Here is a 9,095-nt window from a genome sequence, read left to right as displayed (position 1 = left end):
ACAGACGAAAACGCCCTTATCAAGCTAGATTTCAAAAATGCCTTCAATTTGGTGCGGAGGGATGCTGTACTCCGTGCAGTTCATAGTCATTTCCCTTCCCTCTACCCTTTTGTACATTCATGCTACAGTATGGATCTTAAACTACTTTTTGGCGAACATGAAATTGACTCGCGAAAAGGCGTCCAACAGGGTGACCCCCTTGCTCCTCTCCTTGTTTGCTTAGTCATCAAACAAGTCACAGAGGTCCTGTCCAGCGAGCTTAACATCTGGTTCTTGGATGATGGTACCCTAGCTGGTTCCCAAGACTCCCTCCTGGAGGACATCAGAAAAATCCAGGAGCAAGGTGCAGTTTTAGGCCTCACCCTGAACCTTTCTAAATGTGAAATAATATGTTCCAACCAGGGCATCGTAGAGAGAATAGAGGGTCTTCTGCCAAATATCCATAAAACTAAACCTGAAGACAGCACACTCCTAGGAGCTCCCCTGGGGTTGAAAGCCATCGATGAGGTCCTTGATAAGAAAATCGCCGACTTTAAGAGGATGGATGGGAGGATTGAGGATATTGATGCTTATGATGCACTCTATCTCATCACCAGATGTCTGTCCCTCCCCAGGTTAACCTACTTTCTGAAGTGTTCACCATCTTACAGTAGCCAAAAACTAAGTGAGTATGACCGGTTACTGAAATCAATACTAGAAAAAGCCCTTAACCTCTCTCTCGATGACCTACAGTGGAAACAAGCCTCTCTTCCCGTAACACTTGCGGGCCTCGGAGTTCGAACAGCAACGTAAATCGCTGTTCCAGCCTTCCTGTCCTCCTTATCAGCATCCGACGACCTTGTGAAGGAAATTCTACCTGCCCACTTACATCAGCTGGCAGGTGTACATGATCCCAATTTTACACACTGTGCCACAGAGTGGGCCTCTCGTGCAGACCTCAACCACCATCCCCAAAAGCCCACAAGCAACCCAGCTGGGATGGCCCCATTGTAAACCAAGTTGCTGAAGAGAGCCTGGGTGCTGCAACAACACAACACGACATTGCTCGCCTCACAGCAGTAGCAGCATCACATGCAGGGGATTTCCTGTTAGCAACCCGAATGTCGGCAACTGGCACGCGTCTCACACCACACGCCCTCCGAATTGCTGTGGCCCTCCGCCTTGCTGCCCCAATCCACACCAGATATAGGTGTATTTGCGGCGAGGTGGTGGCTGACAGGTACGGCCACCATGGCCTACTCTGCCAAAGCACAGGGGGATGGCACTCGAGGCACAGTGAAGTTAACGACATCATCAAGAGGAGCCTCACCACAGCTGGGTGCCCAGCTGAAAGAGAGCCCCGTTACCTAACGCCCCGTAACTCTGATGCTCTTATTGGTCGCCCGGATGGTATCACAGTGAACCCCTGGAAGAATGGCAAGCAGTTGGCATGGGACTACACGTGCATATTCAACCCTGGCTAACACCTACATTAACCTCAGTGTTGCACAACCAGGTGGCGCTGCCACTCACAGGGAAGCAGCCAAATCCCGTAAGTATAGAGAACTGGATCACCACTACAATTTTGTCCCCATTGCTTCTGAGACACTCAGCGCCTGGGGTAAAAGTGCTACCAGTTTTTTGAAGGAACTGGGTTCTAGGCTCATTGAAACAACAAGGGACCCAAGAGCTGCAAGCTTTCTTTTCCAGCGCCTCAGTGTGGCGATACAGAGGGGAAATGCGCCCTGCATCCAGGGTTCCTGCCCGCCATCTGAGGAGCTGGAGGAACTCGACAACCTATGATAACCATCTTTGTAACCCATATGTAACTCCTTTTTTGTAACAAAGTTCAAATAAAGTAAATATATATGTGTACATACAAAAGAATGGGGGTGGTAGAAGATAATATTAGTGTTCAGTGAGAAACCACAAGGTCTCCTCTGAATACTTTTTATTTTCTTCTCCGAGGCTATGGGTCCCCACATTGGCACCAGAGGTTGTACCCTTACAACCCTTTTATATATATATATATATATATATATATATATATATATATATATATTTTATTAAATATGACCGAAAAAGTAAGATTAATAATTCTAACACGAATTTTCTCAATCTTTCGTACATTATGCTTCACTGTTGGAGGTAAATCAAAAATCACTTCTCCAAAATTCATTTTTATTTCTAGTCTGACGCGACACGGGCGCGTTTCGTAAAACTTATTACATTTTCAAAGACTTCACAAATACACAACTGATTAGAACTTGCGTTTCCCTGATTTTATATCTACATTTGAGTGAGGTGGGAAGGGTGATGTGGCATTACATTTGAGTGAGGTGGGAAGGATGATGTGGCATTAGAGGATATTAATAGGGTATTAAAAGTATCAACACAAGACAGAACACGAAACAAATGCCCACTTGGGGACTGTAAGCTCCAAAAAACCCAGTATATAGGCAAGACAACAACATCTCTTTCTAGGCGTTTAACGATGCATAAACAACAGGGCTCCATTACGGAACATATAATCTCTTCCCATAACCAAACCATCGCCAGAGAAATCCTAGTAAACAACACAGAAATCATCGATAGATACAGCGATAGCAGGCGGCTTGACGTTTGCGAGGCACTACACATCAAGAAGTCAACACCAGCAATCAACAGCCAATTATTGCACAACTATATTCTACCCACCTCAAGACTCCGCTCCAATATAGAAGCATCAAGAAATATGGACCAATAGGCTTTCTACAAACACTTCTATTCAATATCCATTGTTTCGTGTTCTGTCTTGTGTTGATACTTTTAATACCCTATTAATATCCTCTAATGCCACATCATCCTTCCCACCTCACTCAAATGTAATGCCACATCACCCTTCCCACCTCACTCAAATGTAGATATAAAATCAGGGAAACGCAAGTTCTAATCAGTTGTGTATTTGTGAAGTCTTTGAAAATGTAATAAGTTTTACGAAACGCGCCCGTGTCGCGTCAGACTAGAAATAAAAATGAATTTTGGAGAAGTGATTTTTGATTTACCTCCAACAGTGAAGCATAATGTACGAAAGATTGAGAAAATTCGTGTTAGAATTATTAATCTTACTTTTTCGGTCATATTTAATAAAATATGTCTACAGGAAAGACTGCTACCAAAATATACTAATATATATATATATATATATATATATATATATATATATATATATATATATATATATATATATATATATATATATATATATATATGTCGTACCTAGTAGCCAGAACGCACTTTTTGGCCTACTATGCAAGGCCCGATTTGCCTAATAAGCCAAGTTTTCCTGAATTAATATATATTCTCTAATTTTTTTCTTATGGAATGATAAAGCTACCCATTTCATTATGTATGAGGTTAATTTTTTTTTATTGGAGTTAAAATTAACGTAGATATATGACCAAACCTAACCAACCCTACCTAACCTAACCTAACCTATCTTTATAGGTTAGGTTAGGTTAGGTAGCCGAAAAAGTTAGGTTAGGTTAGGTTAGGTAGTCGAAAAAACATTAATTCATGAAAACTTGGCTTATTAGGCAAATCGGGCCTTGCATAGTAGGCTGAGAAGTGCGTTCTGGCTACTAGGTACGACATATATATATATATATATATATATATATATATATATATATATATATATATATATATTTATTGTACCTAGTAGCCAGAACATTATACTCGGCCTACTATGCAAGGCCCGATTTGTCAAATAAGCCAAGTTTTCAAGAATTTTTATGTTTTTCTCATTTTTTTCTTATGAAATGATAAATCTGTCCATTTCATTATGTATGAGTTAATTTGATTAAATTTTAGTTAAAACTAACGTGGATATATGACCGAACCTAACCAACCCTACTTAACCTAACCTAAACTAACATAACTAAATAAATAATTTATGTTCATGATATAATATAAGAATAATATATAAAATTAAACAATTGGAAACAATTTATTGAGAATAAAGAAAATTACTCGGCCTATTAGGCAAATCGGGCCTTGCATAGTAGGCCGAGAAGTGCATTCTGGCTACTAGGTACGACATATATATATATATATATATATGTCGTACCTAATAGCCAGAACGTACTTATCAGCTTACTATTCAAGGCCCGATTTGCCTAATAAGCTAAGTTTTCATGAATTAATGTTTTTTCGACTACCTAACCTACCTAACCTAACCTAACCTAACTTTTTCTGCTACCTAACCGAACCTAACCTATGCAGATAGGTTAGGTTAGGTTAGGTAGGGTTGGTTAGGTTCGGTCATATATCTACGTTAATTTTAACTCCATTAAAAAAAAATTGACCTCATCCATAATGAAATGGGTAGCTTTATCATTTCGTAAGAAAAAAACTAGAGAAAACATATTAATTCATGAAAACTTGGCTTATTAGGCAAATCGGGCCTTGCATTGTAGGCTGATAAGTGCGTTCTGGCTACTAGGTACGACATATATATATATATATATATATATATATATATATATATATATATATATATATATATATATTTATATATTTATATATATAAATATATATATATATATATATATATATATATATATATATATATATATATATATATATATATATATATATATATATATATATATATATATATATATATATATATATATATATATATGTCGTACCTAGTAGCCAGAACGCACTTCTCAGCCTACTATGGACGGCTCGATTTGCCTAATAAGCCAAGTTTTCATGAATTAGTTGTTTTTCGACTACCTAACCTACCTAACCTAACCTAACCTAACTTTTTTGGTTACCTAACCAAACCTAACCTATAAAGATAGGTTAGGTTAGGTTAGGTAGGGTTGGTTAGGTTTGGTCATATATCTACGTTAATTTTAACTCCAATAAAAAAAAATTAACCTCATACATAATGAAATGGGTAGCTTTATCATTCCATAAGAAAAAAATTAGAGAAAATATATTAATTCAGGAAAACTTGGCTTGTTAGGCAAATCGGGCCTTGCATAGTAGGCTGAGAAGTGCGTTCTGGCTACTAGGTACGACATATATATATATATATATATATATATATATATATATATATATATATATATATATATATATATATATATATATGTCGTACCTAGTAGCCAGAACTCACTTCTCAGCCTACTATTCAAGGCCCGATTTGCCTAATAAGCCAAGTTTTCCTGAATTAATATATTTACAATAATTTTTTTCTATTGAAATGATAAAGCAACCCTTTTCTCTATGTATGAGGTCAATTCTTTTTATTGGAGTTAAAATTAACGTAGATATATGATCGAACCTAACCAACCCTACCTAACCTAACCTAATCTATATTTATAGGTAAGGTTAGGTTAGGTAGCCAAAAAAAGCTTGGTTAGGTTAGGTTAGGTAGGTTAGGTAGGCGAAAAAACATTAATTCATGAAAACTTGGCTTATTAGGCAAATCGGGCCTTGAATAGTAGGCTGAGAAGTGCGTTCTGGCTATTAGGTACGACATATATATATATATATATATATATATATATATATATATATATATATATATATATATATATATATATATATATATATATATATATATATATATATATATATATGCAAACAAGCCTGAATGGTCCCCAGGACTATATACAAGTGAAAACTCACACCCCAGAAGTGACTCGAACCCATACTGCCAGGAGCAACGCAACTGGTATGTACAGGGACGCCTTAATCCGCTTGACCATCACGACCGGACAAAAGGAAGTGATAGCCGAAGCTATTTGAACCACTTCCTCGCCGGCACTCGGATGGTAATCTTGGGCATAGCATTTTATCAAATCACCTCATTCTTTGGGGCACACGTGAGGAACACAAATGCAAACAAGCCTGAATGGTCCCCAGGACTATATACAACTGAAAACTCACACCCCAGAAGTGACTCGAACCCATACTGCCAGGAGCAACGCAACTGGTATGTACAGGGACGCCTTAAACCGCTTGACCATCACGACCGGACAAAAGGAAGTGTTAGCCGAAGCTATTTGAACCACTTCCCCGCCGGCACTCGGATGGTAATCTTGGGCATAGCATTTTATCAAATCACCTCATTCTTTGGGGCACACGTGAGGAACACAAATGCAAACAAGCCTGAATGGTCCCCAGGACTATATACAACTGAAAACTCACACCCCAGAAGTGACTCGAACCCATACTGCCAGGAGCAACGCAACTGGTATGTACAGGGACGCCTTAAACCGCTTGACCATCACGACCGGACAAAAGGAAGTGTTAGCCGAAGCTATTTGAACCACTTCCCCACCGGCACTCGGATGGTAATCTTGGGCATAGCATTTTATCAAATCACCTCATTCTTTGGGGCACACGTGAGGAACACAAATGCAAACAAGCCTGAATGGTCCCCAGGACTATATACAACTGAAAACCCACACCCCAGAAGTGACTCGAACCCATACTGCCAGGTGCAACGCAACTGGTATGTACAGGGACGACTTAATCCGCTTGACCATCACTACCGAACAAAAGGAAGTGGTAGCCGATGCTATTTGAACCACTTCCCCGCCGGCACTCGGATGGTAATCTTGGGCATAGCATTTTATCAAATCACCTCATTCTTTGGGGCACACATGAGGAACACAAATGCAAACAAGCCTATAACAATTCAAACAACAGAATCCACGGTGATGAGAATGTCCTGGGTCACAGTGACTTGTAATGGTTTGTTAGTTGACATCACACCACAGTATCATCATGGTTGCTTAAACTGGATGTAAAGGGATTTACTCTTGGTCAGAGCTGTAATAGGTTTGCAGTTTCCGCTTACATTGTTGAGCAGCAGCTCTAGTGGGGCGGTTGCTCGGAGGATCAGAATTACTGTCCTCGGAAACAACTGGGGAACCTAGTTCTGGTTGATACTCTCGTTCAGCCAATTCGAGAGGAACCAGCTTCTCTAAAGTTTTTAGAGTAGTGTTGCCTCGGCATAAAACTTTCACTACTCTCAGGACACCTTGATGATCTGGATGAATGGCAACAATTTTGCCTATGGGCCACTCTGACCTTGGTCCATCACTGTCGACTAGTACTGGGTCCCTTGTTTAAGCTGTACTTTATTGTAAGGACTCGAAGCTCCGTAGTGGTACTCTCGTAGAGCAGTGAGGTACTCTCCAGTCCACACCTCATTCCACCTGTTAATAACCCTTGAGAGATGCTGGTAGCTTTCCACCAAGTCACCTCTGGTCACATGTGACGGGTCTACGGGGTCCTCTTCGGCTAAAGGGATGAGAGGGCTCAGTAGACCTCCATGGATCAAGTGTGAGGGACTCGGAGGCTCTCTCTGGGTGAAATCATCAGACAGGTATGTTAATGGGCGGTTATTGACTCGCGCCTCGATTTCCACAACAATGGTTTGGAGCTCGGAGTAACTGACCTTTTGTCTGTGTAAGGTCTTTTTTAAACACTTCTTGACTGTGCCTATCATTCGCTCATAGAACCCACCTTGCCAAGGGGCTTTTGGTGCTATAAATTTCCAGTGACATTGTCGTCTCTACAGGACTGACTGTACTTCTGGGTGATTCCAGACTTCTCGCAGACAGGATTCTCCTTCCACAAAATTGGAACCATTGTCCGATATCATCAGTTTGGGACAAGATCTGCGAGCAGCAAATCTGCGGAAGGCCTGGATGAAGGCTTCAGCACTCATATCTGAAGTCACTTCTAAATGTAGGCCTCTGGTTGTAGCACACGTAAAGAGACAAATGTATGCTTTCACTGGTATCTTGTCTGGGTTGCCAGTGAGAAGTAGGGCTCCTGTGTAATCAACACCAGTGGTTTCAAAAGGACGAAGATGAACCACTCTTTCTTCAGGGAGTGGTGGAGGTCCTGGGTAAGGACATACTCTAGCATCATATCTTTTACAGATTACACAGAATTTAATTATTGACTTGACTGTCTGACGACCTTGAGGAAGCCAGTACTTTTGTCTAAGGTCGGTGAGAGTATCTAACACTCCACCATGTAAAGTACCATATTGATGGTGATGTAAAACAAGAAGTTTAGTGATGATGTGGTGACGAGGTAGAAGAATTGGATTCTTTGTGTCCAGATCAATTTTTGCATGAAGCAAACGTCCTCCACACCTTAGTATATTATGAGTGTTGGCATCATACCAGATACCTAGAGACTTAGTTAATTTATCTTGAAGATTTTCATATTCGCTTCCATATGTCTCTTGTTGTGCACGTTTGATCCAGTAGAGGATAGGATTGGGAAACTTATGTCGAATTCCTATCTTAGCAAGAAAGTCAAACACATGTGCAGTCACTCTTAATAACTTACTTAAGTTAGAATAATTGTGAGGATCAATGACTAAGATTCGTTGAGGTTCTGGTTCTGTCATGGGAGTGGTGATATTGGTCACTATGACTTGTGGCTTTTGTTTGGGCCACTGACCACCAACAAGCCATGAAGGTCCATTGAACCACAGCGAAGACTTGATAAGTTGTTTTATCGTTAACCCTCGAGATAAATAATCTGCAGGATTGTCCTTAGTAGGAACATGTCTGAATTTATATCCAGCAGATAACTCATGAATTTCCCTAACACGATTACTGACGTAGGGAGTCTTGTTGTTGTTGTTTCTTAACCATTGTATGACTGCCTCGTTGTCTGACCACAATAATATCACCAAAGTGGATATTATTGAGTGTCTTTGTCAGGCAATGAGCCAATCTTACTCCCACCAGCAATGCAGTCAACTCCATTTGAGGTAAAGATCTCTTCTTAATTGGAGCAACTGTTGCTTTATATGTGAGCAAAATTGATTGTGCACTATTAACTAAGTAGGCTACAGCGCCATATGCTTCGCAGAAAACGTGCAAATTGGTGGGTAAGTTTGGTCCTGAAGCATTACGAGGAAATTTCAAAACACCTTACTGATTAAAATCCGTTGAGAGTATCTGCCATTTAGCTTGTAACTCAATTGGTAACGGATCATCCCATCCCATATGTTTCTGCCAGCACTCCTGCATTAGGAGTTTGCCCCTTATTAATATAGGACTAAGTAAGCCTAAAGGGTCAAA

This window comes from Procambarus clarkii, chromosome 9 (assembly GCF_040958095.1).
Source record: "Procambarus clarkii isolate CNS0578487 chromosome 9, FALCON_Pclarkii_2.0, whole genome shotgun sequence".
NCBI lineage: Eukaryota > Metazoa > Arthropoda > Malacostraca > Decapoda > Cambaridae > Procambarus > Procambarus clarkii.
This window is presented reverse-complemented; position numbering follows the sequence as displayed.